Raw genomic sequence first — 18,680 nt, forward strand, 5'->3', positions numbered from 1 at the left:
TGCATTGGAGAAGGAAATGGCAACCCACTCCAGTGTTCTTGCCTGGAGAATCCCAGGGACGGGGGAGCCTGGTGGGCTGCCGTCTATGGGGTCGCACAGAGTCGGACACGACTGAAGTGACTTAGCAGCAGCAATAGCACAGGAACTCTCTGTGCTATTTTTTCAACCTTTCTGTAAACCTAAAATAATTCAAAAATAAAAATTTTTCATTACATGTGTGTGAACATTTATTGATTACAAAAAATGGTAACAGTCCAAATGTCCATTAACTGATAAACAGATAAATAAAATGTAGTATATTCATACAATGAACTATTGTTCAGCAATAAAAAGAAATTAAGTACTAATACATGCCACAACATGGATGAACCCTGAAAACATGCTAAGTGGAAGAAGTCAGTCACAAAAGACCGATAGTTAGATTCCACTTATATGATGCAGCACAGGCAAATCGATAGAAAAAGTGGTTGGCTGCTCGGCCTGAGGGTGAGGGGAAATAGGGAATGACTGATAATGGGTAGGGGGTTTCTTTGAGGGAATAAAAATGTTCTAAAATTGTTTGTGGTGATAGCATTAAAAATCAGTAAATTATATATTTTAAACCAATGAACTGTGTGGTGTATAAATTACAGCTCAATAAAACTATAAAATACGTATGTGTGAGTCAGTGTATCTCCTCCTCCTCTCTGCTATTAAAAAAAACAAACGCAGAAGCTGTGTCACTCCACCAGCAACAAACAAGCCCAGCACCTAAATCTTTGTTTCTTTAAGACACTTCCAGTCAAGAGATACTAGAGCTCCTTGGGGAAATGGCCAATTCCAAGGCAGGAATTGTTATTTAAAAAAAAAAAAAAGCAATTAAAAAAAATTGTATTTTAAAAAAAAAACATAACACAGGATATACCTAGAACATTTATACAATGGAGGAAAAGAGCACTGCTCAAACACTAATGGGGATTCTATCAAAAGGGGACTGAAACTGCTTGAAGAGTCTCCCACTGGCCAATCTGGGAACAAATTTAGCATCAAAATGAGTGACAGTAATGGACTAACAAAACACTGACTTTAGTCCACACTGCTGATATTATAAAATAAATGAATAAAAGTGAAAGCAGCAAAGGAAGACTCTTCAAAACAGAATACAAAGTAATAAACACATAAGAAATGATTAAAAGCCATTTTACAAGCATCACAGTATTCAGATTCAAGTAAGAATCACCAAATGGATGCTCAAACGATTGGATAAAAAGTGGTCAAGATGGCAGAATAGAAAGACCTTGAGTTTACCTCCTCCCAAGTGAAGTGAAAGTGAAAGTTGCAGAGTCATGTCCAACTCTTTAGGACCCCATGGATACACAGTCCATGGAATTCTCCAGGCCAGAATACTGGAGTGGGTGGCTGTTCCCTTCTTCAAGGGATCTTGCCAACCCAGGGATTGAACCCTGGTTTCCTGCATTGCAGGCATATTCTTTACCAGCTGAACCACCAAGGGAGCCCACCTCCTCCCAAGGGCACACCAAACTATCTTACATTGGTAAGATCTGAAAACTAGCAGAAAAGATGTTCTACAACTGAAAACACAAAGTAACAAAGAAACAAATAAGAGGGGTAGAGACAGGATATGGTAGAGAACCACACCTCCAGGTGGGAACCACAAACAGGATAATTACAAATGCAGAAGTAACTCCCCAAGGTGCCCCACATCAGGCTCCCTAGCCCAGAGACTGTAACCAGGAAGATGAGCTCCTACAATGTTTGGCTGTGAGGGCCAGTGGGGCTTACTTTCAGGAAAGTCAAAGGACTCTAGGAAATAAAGACTCAACTCTTAAAAGGGTACACTCAAAATCTCATACACTGAGAACCAGAGCATAAGCAGTAATTTGAAAGAAACCTGGGTTAGACCCACCTGCTAATCTTGGAGAATCTCCGGAACAGCAGGAGGCAACTGGAGCTTACCCTGTGGACACACACAGACAGATACTGGCAGCAACCATTTTGGGAGCTCATACACCATGAACACACTGGGGCTGGCAAATGTCATTTTGGAATCTTCTAACTTATTTTTATTAGCACTGGGACCTGTCCCAGCGCACCAGTCTGTCAGTGCCAGTACTGGGACACCTCAAGCCGTGCGGCTACCCAGGCCCTACCAACCTGTGGCCCAGCCGGCTTAAGACAGCCACCCCATCTGCCTCAGGACCCAGCTACTTTCACCAAGGGCTCAAGACCCAGTATTTTTACAAGAAATGCTAAAGAGACTTCTCTAATGTGGAAAATAAAAGGTTACTAGAAAAATAAATGTTACAAAAGGAAAAATCTCATTGATAAAGGCAAATATAAAGGTAGCAAATCAACTACTTACAAAGCTAGTAGGAAGGTTAAAAGACCAATGTAGTAAAATCATCTACATCTGCAGTAAGTTGTTTAGGGATACAGAAAACAAAAAAATATATGATGTCAAGAAGAAATTAAAATATAGCAATCAAAAATCTATGATAATGTAGGAAAAGCAGTTCTAAGAAGGAAGCTTACAGAGACACAAACCTACCTCAGAAAACAAGAAAAATCTCAAGTAAATAACCTAAACTTATAGCTAAAGGAATCAGGAAAAAAAAGAAAAATAAATAAAGGAAGAAGAGCAATCAAACCCAAAGTTAGTAGAAGAAAAGGAATTATAAAGATCAGAAAAGAAATTAAATAGAGGCTATTAAAAAAAAAAAAAAACCAGAAAAGATAAGTGAAACTAAGAACTGATTCTTTGAAAAGATAACCAGAACTGATAAACATTTAGCCAGACACATCATGAAAAAAAAAGGGCCCAAATAATATTGAAAATGAAAGGAAGACGTTACAACCCACACCACAGAAAAAAAAATTATCATGAGAGATTACTATGAAAAATCATATGACAATAAAATGGACAACCTAGAAGAAATGGACAAATTCACCTTCTCAAACTATTTCAAGGAACTGCAGAACAACAAGCACTTCCAAACTCGTTCTACGAGGCCAGAATCACCCCACACCAAACCAGAAAGTATCACACACGCACACACAAATACAGGCCAGCCAATATCACTGTAAATACAGATGTAAAAATCCTCAACAAAATATTAGCAAACCAAATTCAACAATACATTAAATGGACCATACATCATAATCAAGTGGGATTTATTACTGGGATGCAAGGATGGTTCAAGATACACAATCAACATAATACACCACATTAACAAACCATACTCAATAGTGAAAAGCTGAAAGCATTTCCTCTAAGATCAGGAAAAAGACAAGGATATCCACCTCTTACCATTTTTATTAAACATAGTATTGAAAGTTCCAGCCATAGGAAATCAGAGAAACAGAAGGGGAATCCAATTTGGAAAGGAAGAAATAAAATTCACTGTTTGCAGAAGACATGATACTATACATAGAAAATCCTAAAGAGGGAATTCCCTGGTGGTCCAGTGTTTAGAACTCCACCCTTTCATGGCTGAGGACATGGGTTCAATAGTTTCCCTGGTTGGGGAACTAAGATCCCACAAGCCACACAGTGTGGCTAAAAGAGAAAAAAAAACAAAGGGACGGGGTGGGGGTCGGGGGGGCACTTCCCTGGTTGCTCAGTGGTAAAGAATTCACCCGCCAGTGCAGGAGTCATGGGTTCAATTCCTGGTCCAGAGAGATCCCACATGCCATGGGACAACTAAACTCATTTGCCACAACTATTAAGCCTGTGGTCTAGAATCCAGGAATGACAACCACTGAACCCACATGCAGCAATTACTGAGGCCCAAGCACCCTAGAATCCTTGCTCTACAACAAGAGAAGCCACTGCAATGAGAAGCCCACACACTGCCAATGAAGAGTAGCCCCCACTCTCCACAACTAGAGAAAAGCCTGCAAAGCAACAAAGACCTAGCACAGCCATATAAAAAAGTAATGAGAACTCATCAATGAATTTGGCAAAACTGCAGAATACAAAATGAATATACAGAAATTGCTGCATTTCTATACATTAACAACTAACGATCAGAAAGAGAAATTAAGAACATATTTACAGTTGCATCAAAAACAAATATCTAGGAATAAATCCAACTAAGGAAATGTAAGATCTGTATTTGGAAAACTGATGAAAGAAACTGAAGACAAAACAAACAGATGGAAAGATATACCATGCTCATGGACTAGATGAACTAATGTACTATCCAAGGCAATCTAGGGATTCATGCTAGTCTCTATCAAAATATCAATGGCAAATTTCACAGAACTAGAACAAGTAATTCTAAAATTTGTATGCAAACACAAAAAAATCCAAATAGCCAAAACAATCTTGAGAAAGGAGGACAAAGCTAAAAGTACCACGTGAGCTGATTTCAAACTACACTACAAAGCTAGTGATGAAAACAGTATGGCACCGGCACAAACACAGATATATAGATCAATAAAATAGAATGAAGTGTGCCAAAACTAATCCATTTTTACGGGCAATTAATCAACGACAAAGGAGTCAAGAATATACAGTGGAGAAAACACAGCCTCTTCAATAAACGGCGTTAGGAAACTAGAAAGTTACATGCAAAAGAAACAAACTCAACTACTTTCTCACAGCATGTACAAAAATAAGTTTGAAATGCATTAAAGACAAATATAAAACCTGAAACCATAAAACTTCTAGAATAAAATATAGGCAGTACACTATTTAACAACAGTCTTGGTAATATTGTTTTAGATATATCTCCTCAGGCAAGGAAACAAAATAAACAATTGGGACTGCATCAAACCGAAAAGCTTTTGCATAGGAAACAATCAAGAAGACAAAAAGACCAGCTATTTAATGGGAAACTGGTATGGAAAACAATATGGAGATTTCTCAAAAAATTAAAAATAAAACTATCATAACAATCCAGCAATTCTACTCCTGGGTATTTATTGGAAGAAAACAAAAGCACTGATTCAAATAGATAGATATGAATTTCCCTGGTGGTCCAGTGGTTAAGAATTCTCCTGCCAATGCAGCAGACATGGGTTCAATCCTTGGTCTGGGAAAATTCCACACGCCACAGGGCAACTGAGCCTGTGCACTGACTGCAACCAAGACTCAAAACAGCCAAATATATAAATTTTAAAAAAGAATGGCAATAGGTATCACAAAGCAGCAAAACATATATGCTTAATGCATTTCAGTCTCATTCACAGTCTAGTTAATGATAGCTTATAAAAAATTCTATTAAGTTCATTTGACTACTAAATACACAGTGGAAATAATAACAAATTAAAAGGAAGAGAAGTAAACACACTATCAGATCAAAAAATTAAAGCTGTCAAGGAGTGAGGGAAATAGTTTATGAAACAGAAGATGACCTAAAGGCATAGTTAATTAGATCCCAAATTGTAAGAGTTCCACACACCTCAAATACATCTACAGGGTATCACAGTTTTACAAATGCTCTACAGCACTTATAATCCTGTCATCTACTTATAATGGAAAGGTTAACTAACATTCTTTTCTCACTTTTATCTATTTACTAAATACTAAAATCATATATACTAAAATTCCATATAATCCTTAAAAAAAGAAATCTAACATCTATTTTGTTTCATTAGCCAATTTCCAAGCTAGTACCACCCACAGTTAATTCTAACAGTTCTGCATGTTTTTTGATCTGGTAGATAAACTCCCTCCTCACCTTTTTTAAAAACTTTTCTGTTTTAAAAACTTGACTGGCGTCTTTGGTGAGGATCACATAGTGGCTTCAGGGGTATCTTTAGGAGCCAGCACTATGGCAGAAAACATCAAAATAAAAATCAAAAACTACCAGCCTGCTCCTTTTAACAGCCGCTTCTCCAGCCAGAACCAGACCAGGAACTGCTGGCAGAACTGGACTTCCACAGCTATGAGAAGGCAATGCCTGCTAAAGGGGGTGATGTCCCCATGTGTGAATGATATCAGTGTGTGTACAGTCCCTCCACCCTGTATCCCAGCTATCAGCCTGGGATGATCGCCAGGCAGAAGGCACATTTCCTGGGAAGATCTGAACTGGCTCCTTCTCACCTCTTCTGTCCTCCCCCCTTCTCAGGGCAATGAAGGGGCACCTGGGGTGATCCCCACCCTGGGATCTTGAATCATGGCTTAACTAAGAACAAATACTTACTGGAAAAGTGAAAAAAATTCCAGGTTTATTCATCCAAGCTTCTCAAGTTTTGGGAGGAAGAAAGTAGAGACCTTTGTTAGGAACAGGTCTAAAACTCAGATTTAAGGAAAACAAGCATCCTTACATTAAGTTCTCCAGTCAAGTGAGTATGGTATGGCTTTCCTTTTTATTCAGCTCTTTTTTGTTCCTGTTAAGCCTGTAAGTAAAGTCTCATGATTTTCTCCATCCATGTCCTCCAGATTGTTTGTTAAGATTATTCATAATTATTTTACAGTTTTGTGGCTAACGGGAAGGAGCTTTTATGTTTGCCAAACAATCACTGCTGGTATATTAACAACCTATGACTGAGTCTCAGTCCTTGTTCTAAATGAGGGGAATTAAAGCAATGAAAATACAAAAGGCCACATCTTTATGGCACTTGTACTACAGTTGGAAAATATTCAGTAAACAAGTATAGACTTATAAATAATTTCAGAAAGCAAACATGCTATGAATAAAAAATAAAGCAAAATAGAGTAAGAAAATTATATTGAAGTGCTTATATTGAAGTGCTTTTTACAGTACAATCAAGGAAGATCTCTTTGAAGAAATAAGGAAGTAAAATCTGAGCAGAGGTTGAAGTAACAGGAAAGAGTAAATCATATGATGATAGAAAACACTGCAAGGAAAAAGAAATAAAAAATAAAAGCCTGAGGGCAGGTCAATACCTTGATCTTTGAGGAACAGCAAGAAGGAGATGGCTCTGGAACTTAGGGAGTACTAAAAGAGGAGGTCAGTGAAAGGGAAATCATATAGCACCTTTCAAGTTAGGTAAAGTCTTTAGATTTTACTCTAAGTGTGCTGGGAAGCAACTAGCAGCCTCCAGATAAAGGTGATGTGCTATTATGTATGTCTTTTAAAAAAAATCACAGCAGCTGCTGTACACAGAGGGAGAATAGAGCAGAAGCAGGGAAAGCAGTTAGAAGGTAACTTCAGCAGTCCAGAAAGAGATAATAATGACTTACATTATGGAAAGGAATGATGAGATACGGCAGGATTTGAGATACAGTTTAAAGGTAAAACTGCTACTGATAAACTGGAGGTAAGAAACAAAACAGAGACTAAGGACAACCAGTCTGTGGCCTAACTGAGTGGGTGAATGGTTGATGCCATATACTGAGAGTCTGAAAAAAGAGTAAGTTTGAGTAAATAAACTCAAATTCTGTATCAGACAAGTTAAGTTTCAGATGCCTACTAAAACATACAAAGAGAGAAGGCAGTCCAACACAGTGTGGAGTTTGATAAAAATATCAAGGCTACAGTCAGCAGTGAACTGATGATACTAACAATCACAATATTAAGTAAGATATCTATACTGATGTAGAAAAGGTATAAAGCCTAAGCCTAGGGCATTCCAACTTTTGAGGTAAGCAAAGAGAAGCTAGAAAACACAACTGACTGAGAAGGAACTGCCATAAATCAGAAAAGAATCAGGATGATATGGCACCCAGAAAACCAAGTGAGATTATTCCAAAAACAGTGACTGATCAACCGTGTCAAATGTTGATGAGAGGCAGAGTAGCTTTAAGACTGAGAACACTGACTAAAGAGGGTTTAGTTGATGAAGACGGAGAAGAGTCAGCCTCAAGCAAGTTGGAGAGAAAATGCAAAGAAAGAAAATAGGGACAATACGACCAAGTTTTTTCAACAAATTTTGCTATAAATGAAACAAAAAGGGGTGTGTGTATCTGTGACAGAGATCTGAGATGTTACAGCCTGTTTATATGCTTGCAAATATGATTCAGAAGGAAAGAAGGATGATGCAAGGGAGACAAAAGATAACAGCAGAAGCTAAATCCTTAAATAGGTGAGGAGACGCATCACAGATGAAGGATGCAGTAGAGAGAGAAAAGTAAAGGAAGAAAAGAGATTAAGTACTCTGTTTAGTAATGAGAGCAGAAGCATGAGTGACTCCGTGGCGCTGATGGCATTTGTGGCCGTAAATTTAAAGAGGCACAGCGCTGTTGTTTGTTTTCTCTAGTCACACTCTGCTGCTCAGGTTTAAGGGAACACAAGGTTTGCAAAGAACTGTGTTTTATCGGTGCTGAAGTTTTACCCTAATTACAGTGAAGGAAGCAAGAAACAAGAGATGGTAACTTGACCTCACAAAATAGTACAGAACATTAGTAGGCATTAACTTTTCTATTTTTTCAATGAATCAATGTAACTGGGTAAGGAAAGAAGTTACTGTATCAGGGGGATGAGGGACAGTGAAAAAGTGGTGTGAACAATGGCCTGGTGGTCTGGATAGAATTCAAGAAACATCAAAGTGAAGTCGCTCAGTCGTGTCGACTCTGCGACCCCATGGACTGTAGTCTGCCAGGCTCCTTCGTCCATGGGATTTTCCAGGTAAGAATACTGGAATGGGTTGCCATTTCCTTCTCCAAAGAAATATCAAAACAGGGTATTAAAGTACAAGCTAGCGAAAGAGAAACAGAAGTCAGAATTAGATGCTGAAAATATTTTAAGTTATACACCATGATGATAAAGTCTAGGGCAATGGTTCTCTATTCTAACTATACACTGGAGTCTGCTGCTGCTGCTGCTAAGTCACTTCAGTCGTGTCCGACTCTGTGCGACCCCATAGACAGCAGCCCACCAGGCTCCTCCATGGGATTTTCCAGGCAAGAGTATTGGAGTGGGGTGCCATCGCTGGAGTCTGCTAGAATCCTTAAAAAAAAAAAAAAAAAAATCAGACCAAGGAAATAAGAATTTCTGAGGGTGGCACACTCCCATCAAAAATTTTTAAGATGCTCAGTTAACCATAATATACAGTCAGAACTGAGAACCAATAACCTTGGGTGTCATCATGGAAATGGGTAGTTGAGGCAAACTAGAAAAGAAACTTGCAATCTGCAGATTCAAGAACTTCAAATGAAGTCAGTCATCTTCTATTATTCTCAAAATAAATAAAAGCATGAGCTATACTCTAAATATTTTACATGCATTACCTCATTTCATACTCCTAAAAACCCAACAAGGTGTAACTAGTATTATCCTCTTTTGATGAAGAAGAATGGAAGAGAATGAAATATACAAAATGAAAAGTCCTAGGTGGCACATGAAGTAGTATAATACTATTTGAAGGTAAACTACTGAAAGCTAAAGATGCATGTAATAAATTTTAAGCCAACTACTTAAAAAAAACCAGGATGTATAGTTAATAAATCAATGTCGTGATAAATGAAATAGACTCAATCCAAAAAGAAACAAATAACAGGACATTAAAAACAGATAGCAAGATAATACATGCAAACCCAACCATATCAATAATTTCACTAAATCTAAGCAGTCTACACCAAAACAAATGAAAACGTATGTCCATAATACTTGAAAGGATGCTCAACAATGCTAGTCATCAGAGAAATGCAAATCAACCCCAGAATGAGATATGACCTCACACCTGTCGGAATGGCTAGCTTCAAAAAGAACACAAATAACAAGTGCTGCTAAGGATGTGGAAAAAAGGGAATTGCACTGTTGGTGGCAGTGTAAATTGGTGCCTCCACTGTGGAAAACAGTATGGCAGTTCCTCAAAAAACTAAAATAGAACTACCATATAACCCAGCAATTCCACTGCTGGGCAAATACTTGGGGGGAAAAAAGGAAAACCCTAATTTGAAAAGATATATGCACCCCAATGTTTTCAGCTGTTATTATTTTTGATAGCCAAGACATGGAAGCAACCTAAATGTTCTTCAATGGATGATACATGTACACATACACAAAATGTAGTTAATACTCCTTAACTATGTAAGAAGAATGAAGTTTCGCCATTTACGACAATGGGGATAGACTTCAGGATATTAGGTTTAGTGAAACAAGTTAGATAAAGACAAACTCTGTGTGGTATGATATGCGAAATCTAAAAAATAAAACAAGCTAGTGAATGTAACAAAAAAGAAACAGACTCACAGATGGAGAGAACAAACTAGCTGTGACCAACAGAGAGAGGGGAGGGACAAGATAGGGGTTGGGATTAAAAGGTACAAGCTGCTATGTATAAAATAAATATGCTACAAGGATATACTACACAGCCCAGGGAACGTAGCCAGTATTTTATAAGTGGAGGATAACTTTTAAAAATTGTGAATCACTACACTGTACATCTGAAACTTAGACATCATTTATACCTCAATTTCAAAAAATACAAATAAATCTGAAAAAAAGCCCATATAAAAACTTGGATACAAATATTCATCGCAACACTACTCAAAATAGCCAAAATGTAGAAACAACCCAAATGTCCATCAAGTCATGATGTGGCATTTCCACGTAATGGAGTACTATTCAGCCATACAAGGAATGAAGTACTACTGATTCATGCTATGACGTGGATTAATCTAGAAGGCATTATGCTAAATGAAAGAAGCCCAGACATGGAAGTCACACATTGTACTATTCCATTTACAATAAATATCCAGAACAAGCAAATCTACAGAGAAAGCAAGACTAGTGGTTGTCAGCAAGAGGAGGGAGGGGGAAAGGGAATGGGGAGTGACTGCTTAAAGGAAAAAGGGTTTCCTTTCAGAGTGATAAAAAACATTCTGGAACTAGACAGTGAAAACAGTTGCATGTCATTGAGAATGTAGTAAATGTCACTGCATTGTATTAATAGATTTTTAAGTTGTTAATATGATGAATTTTACATTATAGGAGTTATGACACAATTTTTAAATAATTTCTAAGAAAATATTGTTACTTATTTATTTACTTATTTGGCCGCGTCAAGTCTTGGTTGTGGCATTCAGGATCTCTGCTCTTCCCTGTGACATGCAGAATCTTTAGCTGTGGGGCCCAGGATCTTTTTTTTCAGTTGTGGCACATGGGATCTAGTTCCCTGACCAGGGATTGAACCTGAGCCTTCTGTACTGGGAACCTGGAGTCTTAGCCCCTGGATCACCAGGAAAGTCTCACCACAATTTATTTTTAAGGAAATACCGATTTATATATAACAACATGAACCTCAAAAATATTACCCTGTAATGAAGCCAGTCATAAGAAATCAAATACTATATGACTTTATTTATACAAAATGTTCAGAATAGGCAAAACTACAGAGACAAAAAATAGATTAGTGGCTGCCTAGGGCTGGGGTGGGAGAGATGAGGGCTGGATAGTGATCATGAATGGACAAAGATTTCTTTCTAACATGATGAAAATGCTCGAAATAAGATTATGCCAATGGCTGTAAAACTCTAAATATTCTAAGAACAACTGAATTGAACCTTTTAAATAGGTGAATTTTATGGTGTATATCTCAATAAAGCCTACTTTGAAAAGCAAATTATCAAGTGGTCTAAACACTCCTAAATTAAGGCAGAAATTATTAGACCAGATATAAAAATGTAAGACTCAACTCTAAGCTATCTACAGGAAATAGGCTTTGAATACAAAGACACAAATGCATTAAAAATACCATTAAAAAAATGACTGACTGGACAAAGGAGCAAAGACAATTCAAAGGAGAAAAGACAGCTTCAACAAGTACAAGTGGAAAAGTTAGATTTCCATATGCAACAAGACTGAGACCTTATACTTTCTATAAGAATAATTCGAAATGAATCACAGACCAAATATAAAATGCAATACTATAACACTTGTAGAAGAAAATACAGGCAGAAATCTCTATGTGATCTCTGGTTTGGCAATGAATTTTTAGATACAACACCAAAAGCACAATCCAAGAAAAACAGACAAGGTAGACTTTACTAAAAACCTGTGCTCAGCTAAAGACAAGCCACAGAGTGAGATAAAATATTTGCAAAAGACATATCTGATAAAGAGCTAATATCCAAAATACAGCAAAATCACAGAGAACTAAACAATAAGAAAACAGACAATCCAATTAGGAAATGGGTGAAAGATTGGCACATACACATTATCAAAGAATATATATACATGGCAAATATGTATATGAAAAAATGCTCAACCTATTTAGTCACTAGAGAAATGCAAGCTGAAATAATGAGATGCAATAATACAGACCTATTAAAATGGGCTTCCCTAGTGGCTCAGACAGTAAAGAGACCGCCTGCAATGAAAGAGACCTGGGTTCAATCCCTGGGTTGGGAAGATCCCTAGGAGAAGGGAAAGGCTACCCATTAAAGTATTCTTGCCTGAATAATTCCATGGACAAAGGAGCCTGGCAGGCTACAGTCCATGGAGTCACAAAGAGTCGGACATGACTAAGTGACTTTCACTTTCAGTTTCATTAAGGCTAACTATTTTTTAAAAATTGACAATACTACATCCTGAAAAGGATGTCGAAGAGAAACTTCCAATCATTGCTCATGGGAAAGTAAAATGGAACAGCCACTCTGAAAGACAGTTTAACAGTTTCTTACAAAGCTAGACATAAGCTTACATCCTTGTAAGGAGTGTGATTGTACCAGCAATCACACTCCTAGGTACTTAAGCAACTGATTTGAAAACATACATCCATATAAAACCTACATACAATGTTGACAGCAGCTTTAGTCATAATCACCAAAAACTGGAAGCAAAGAAAAAGTCCTTCAATAGGTGAATAGATTAAAAAACAAATCAAACAAAAACCTAATACATTCAGTGATAAATGAGCTATCAAGCCATAAAAAAACTTGGAGGAACCTTAAATGCATATTGCAAAGCGAAAGAAGCCAGTCTGAAAAGGCTTTTTTTAATATGATCCTTCTTACATGACATTCTGGAAAAGTCAAAACTACAGAAACAGTAAAGAGATCAGCGGTTTCCAGGGCTGTGGGGTTTTGGCAAAGAGGGTTGAAGAGTTGAAGTGTGGGATTCTCACAGATGTAAAACTATTCAATCTGATACAGTAATGGCAAATACTGACATTAAGCATTTGTCAAAATTCACAGAACTTTAGAGCATAGAGAGTGAATTTTAATGTATGCAAAATTATTAAATCCAGTGAGGACATCATGGGATACCCTAAAGGAATATGGAGTAGGTCATGAGAACATTAAAAATGTATCAAACAATTTCACTGAAGGGGTTAGGGTTGTGGGGTGTGGAGGGCAAGATGCTAGCCGAAGTAACTTTAGAAATGAGTACAGTCTTTAAAAGCAACAGGAACTGCAAACAGGCACTCTAGCTGATAAAAACGGTTTCACACAGGGCTATGAGTTAACAGTTCTGATACTGTTATGCATGTATACTGGTACTGAACAATTACTGGTACTGAACAATAAATGGATGACAGATGGTGGGAGCCACATTTTTTCACTAAGTAGAAATTTACAGAGAGACAAGGGGGGAAGTATCCATGTAATAATGGACTAAAGTTGGAGCTCACTATGAACTCATTTAGTTTAATATAAATACAGATTGTGACATATAGGTAGAGTTACAGACATAGGTATATAATAGGTTAATATACACAAGTGTATTTCCTTGCTCAATCAACTAAGAAGACCTAGAAGTAAGGACACCCCACGGCAATCGGCATACCTAGCACCTAGATCTTGATTTTTAACGCTATTTTCCAATAGAAGGAGCCAAGGCTTCTTGAAGAAATGATTATAGGATTGGAACAGGAAATACAGGTATCCCTTGCTTTTCAAAAGTTTGCTTTATGCCACTTCACTTTTACAAAAGACCTATATAAGCACCTGGTTTTTGCTAATCCAAAGGAAATCTGAAAAAAACACACACACACACTTTTATGGAAAGAGGTGAAAAGCAAAAATAGGATGGCATTTGTTTTGCAGCAAGCAGTTTTAAAGGCAGCAAGCCCCAAGCAGAGGAGGGAGAAAAGCCTAAACAAACTCCCTCCCCAGTAACTACACTCAGCATATCAGCATCAAGCTGACGTAGCTTTGAACTGTGTCTAAAAGCATCTGTGCTTCATCTAAATTTATTGTGCACAACCGTTAGCAAGATGTGTCCTAAGGTAACTGTTTGTTTTACACCGTACTGGTTTATGAAAGGTTTCATAGGAACACTCTACTTTCATAAAGCAGAGGAAACCTCTACACAGAATGAGCCTGCACAGACTTAGAAAATAAACTTACGGTTACCAAAGGTGGTAGAGGGGGTGGAGGGATACATTAGGAGTTTGGAAGTAGCACATATACACTGAATTCAAGTGAAATGAAGTGTTAGTCACTCAGTTGTGTCTGGTTCTTTGCAACCCCATGGACTGTAACTCACCAGGGCTCCTCTGTCCATGGAATTCTTTAGGCAAGAATATTGGAGTGGGTAGCCATTCCCTTCTCCAGGGGCTATTCCTGACCCAGGGATCAAACACAAGTCTCCCACACTGCAGCAGATTCTTTACCATCTGAGCTACGAGGGAAGCCCCAATATATACACATTACTAAATACAAAATAAGGACTTTATATACAATATATAAAATAGATAACCAACAAGGATCTACTGTATAGCACAGGGAACTATAATCAATATTTTGTAAAAACCTACATAAGAAAAAAGAATCTGAAAAAGAATATATATATATGTATGTATACAGTGTATACACACATACACACTACTGAATCATTTTGCTCTACACCGAGAACTAATACAATACTACAAATCAATTATATTTCATTTGAAAATTGAGAAAAAATTTTAAAAAACAAAGTGGAAAAATAAATGAACCTGGAGCATTCTTTCAGCGCCAGAATTAACAAACATACAAACAGACAAGACCAACAGCAAACCCACACTTAAGGGTATGTGTCAAAGGAGCACAGGAGTCAACTAAAGTCAACTAAGACAGCTCCCAATTGCTAAGGTCAGAACAATTGAGCGAATAAGGTAAGACTGCATTATAACTCGAAGTATAAAATAAGTATCTGTAAGTCCATCCTGATACAAATTGGTATGAATAAATCAATGAAGGAAAAGAGACCACTCTCTCAATGCAAAAAATTCTAAAAAACTCGAGCAAATACTCTTGTCCTCAAAGAGTGTGTAATCCCCTACTCCTTATGTGTGGGAGGAGCTTAGTGACTTCTTCAAAGAGTACAGAATGGAAGTGGGGAAGAGAGTAACTTTACACTGGAGAACATGACAAACACTGCATCAGCCAAGTAGTCATGACCAACATCAAAACCACACGTCAAGGCGCTTCCTGGATGGTCCAGTGGCTGAGAGAGACTCCATGCTCCCAATGCAGGGGCCCAGGTTCAGTCGCTGGTCAGGAAACTAGATTCCTCATGCAGCAACTAAGAGTTTGCGTGCCGCAACTGAAAGACGATGTACGCCGCAGTGAAGACCAAAGTCCCATGTGCTACAATTAAGACCAGCACAGCCAAATAAACAAATGAAAGAAGTCATGTTGATAATGTGTACTCTTGAGATGTTGTAATGGGGCTTCTGCAACCTTCCTCACAAAAACATATAACCTCAATCTAACCTTGAAAAAAACAATCAGAACAATTCCAATAGAGGGACATCCTACAAAATGTTTGACTGGTACTTGGCAAATTTGTCATAGTCATCAACAACAAGGAAAATCTAAGAAACTGCTACACTCAAAAGTAGTCTGGAGACACAACGAAATCTAATAAAGTTGTATTTGGGCGGGATTCTCGAACAGAAAAAAGGACTTTAGTTAAAAACTGGGGAAATCTGAATAAACTAGAGACTTTAGTTAATAATACTGTATCAATACTGGTTCATTTAATTGTAACAAATACAATATACAAGTATAAGATGTTAAGAAACTGGGTCTGGGATATAGAGAACTCTCTGTAAATGTAAAACTGTTCTTAAAAATAAAGTATTTTTTCAAGGATGCAAAAATATATATCATGTACATTTTAATCACAAGAAAGCCAGAGTGGCCATACTAATAACAGGCAGACTTGGGAGCAGAGATAAAAATAAACATTTCATAATAACACTAAAAGTTAAATCATTAAGACATAAGAATCCTAAACATGTACATGTCTCACAAGAGAGCATTAAAGTACATGGAGCAAGAACTAACAGAAATTAAAGAAAAAATAAACAGATTCATAGTTAAAGAGGATTCAACACTCTCATTCAGTAATTCATACAACAGGTACACAGAAAATCAGAAGGATACTTAAATTTGAAGAACACTATCAACTAACTTCGGAGAAGGCAATGGCACCACACTCCAGTACTCTTGCCTGGAAAATCCCATGGGCGGAGGAGCCTGGTAGGTTGCAGTCCATGGGGTTGCCAAGTCAGACACGACTGAACGACTTCACTTTCACTTCTCACTTTCATGCATTGGAGAAGGAAATGACAACCCACTCCAGAGTTGTTGCCTGGAGAATCCCAGGGACGGGGAGCCTGGTAGGCTGCCGTCTATGGGGTTGCACAGAGTTGGACACGACTGAAGCGACTTAGCAGCAGCAGCATCAACTAACTTCACAGAATTAGTTATTTATAGAATACTCCAACAACAGCAAAATCCAAAATTGTTTCAAGTACATACAAAACATTCACTAAGATAAACCATATGCTGGTCCATAAAACAAACCTGGATAAATTTGACAATATAATCAAACATACAGAGTCACTGTCATTGCTCAGTCGTGTCCAACTCTTTGTGACCTAATGGACTGTAGCTCCTCTGTCCATGAAACTTCCAGGAAAGGATACTGAGGTGGGTTGCCATTTCCTCCTCCAGGGGTCTTCCTGACCCAGGAAGTGAACCCAAATCTCCTGCATTGTGGGCAGGTTCTTTGCCGCTGAGCCACCGGGGAAGCCCATATAAAACACACAAAACATGAAATTAAATTTCAAAACTAAACAACACTCTTTTACATCATCAATAAATCAATGAATCAAAAAGAAACTGTAAGAGAAATTAGAAAATATTTGAACTAAATGAAAATGTATGTGTGTTCAGCTCTTTGCTGTGTTTGACTCTTTGCAGCTGCATAGACTGTAGCCCGCCAGGTTATCTGCCTATGCTATTTTCCAGGCAAGAATACTGGAATGGGTACCCCCCCCCATTCCTCCATTTCCTACTCCAGGAGCTCTTCCCAATCCAGGGATTGAACCCACGTCTCTTGTGTCTCCTGAACTGGCAGGCAGATTCTTTACCGCTAGCGCCACCTGGGAAGCCCAAATGAAAATAACAGAAATCAATTTGTGAGATGCAGCTGAAGCAGTGTTTAAAAGGAAATTCTTGGACTTCTCGGGTGGTCCAATGGTTAAAAATCCACCTGCCAATGCAGGGGACATGGGTTCCATCTCTGATTCGGGAAGATTTCACAAGTCACAGGGGAACTAAGCCCGGTGTGCCACAACCACTGAGCCTGCACTCTAGAGCCCGTGAGCTGCCACTACAGAATCTCCCAAACCCTAGAGCTCCAGCTCCACAAGAGAAGCCACTGCGATGAGAAGCCTGTGCACCGAACTACAGGATAGCCCCCACTTGTCAAAGCTAGAGAAAACCCATGCACAGCAATAAAGACCCAGCAGAGCAAAAAATAGTAAATAAATGAATAAAAATTTTATATAAAAATAAAATAGAAAATTTTTCTAAATTTTACCTAGAGTCCACCTTAGGATGCTAGGGGAAAAAAAGCAAATTAAATCAAGAGTATGTAGATGAAAAAATAAAAAGAGGAGAAATCAATAAAATTGAAAATGGACAAGCAATAGATATCATGCCTCTAAATCAGGAAAAAATCAGGAAGCAGAAATTACCAGTGAGAAATGATCATTACAATGAAAGCACATCATTAGACATTTAAAAAATAACAAGAGAAAGTTATAAGCACTTTCATGCCAATAAATTCAATAACACAGATGAAAAGGACAATTTTTTAAAGACACAAATTACAAAATTGACGTGAGAAGAGAAAATCCAAACAGTCCGATATCTATAACTTGCCAACAACCACCAAAGTAGGAAAAGGCAAGGAAGGATTCTTTCTTGAGTCTTGAGAGGGAGTATGTTCCTGCCAACACCTTGATTTTACACTTAAGATTTTCCAAAACTGTGAAAGAATAAACCTGCTAATTAAATCACATGGTTTGTGGTTATTTGTTATGGCTACTCTAGGGAAACTACTACACATGTTAACATTCTGGACACAGTGGGATAAAAAATGTTATTAAATTTAATGACAGTTTTTGTTACTTCTTAGTGTGGAGCTACTAGAAAACTTAAAATTACACTCATGGCTTACATTATTTCTAGTGAACATCACTAATCTCAGTTCAGTTCAGTTCAGTCGCTCAGTCGTGTCAAACTCTTTGCAACCCCATGAATCACAGCACGCCAGGCCTCCCTGTCCATCACCAACTCCCGGAGTTCACTCAGAGTCACGTCCATCGAGTCAGTGATGCCATCCAGCCATCTCATCCTCTGTCATCCCCTTCTCCTCCTGCCCCCAATCCCTCCCAGCATCAGAGTCTTTTCCAATGAGTCAACTCTTCACATGAGGTGGCCAAAGTACTGGAGTTTCAGCTTTAGCATCATTCCTTCCAAAGAAATCCCAGGGCTGATCTCCTTCAGAATGGACTGGTTGGATCTCCTTGCAGTCCAAGGGACT

At 38.0% G+C, this 18,680-nt stretch overlaps 1 protein-coding gene and 1 pseudogene across 3 annotated transcripts in view; one reads left to right on the forward strand and one right to left on the reverse strand.

Moving 5' to 3' along the window:
- Positions 1 to 18,680, reverse strand: part of DENND4C (DENN domain containing 4C) — a 119,315-nt gene that overhangs the window by 93,846 nt on the left and 6,789 nt on the right. The window contains exon 2 of one of the 3 annotated variants that reach the window (XM_005209911.5): positions 1,907 to 1,957. The exons of the other annotated variants lie outside the window; for them this stretch is intronic. The gene's annotated coding sequence lies outside the window, so the exon portion shown is untranslated. The remainder of the gene's footprint in view (positions 1 to 1,906; positions 1,958 to 18,680) is intronic. 3 annotated transcript variants of the gene reach the window in all.
- Positions 5,745 to 6,033, forward strand: LOC132345936 (cytochrome c oxidase subunit 6B1-like; annotated as a pseudogene).

This window comes from Bos taurus, chromosome 8 (assembly GCF_002263795.3).
Source record: "Bos taurus isolate L1 Dominette 01449 registration number 42190680 breed Hereford chromosome 8, ARS-UCD2.0, whole genome shotgun sequence".
Taxonomy (NCBI): domain Eukaryota; kingdom Metazoa; phylum Chordata; class Mammalia; order Artiodactyla; family Bovidae; genus Bos; species Bos taurus.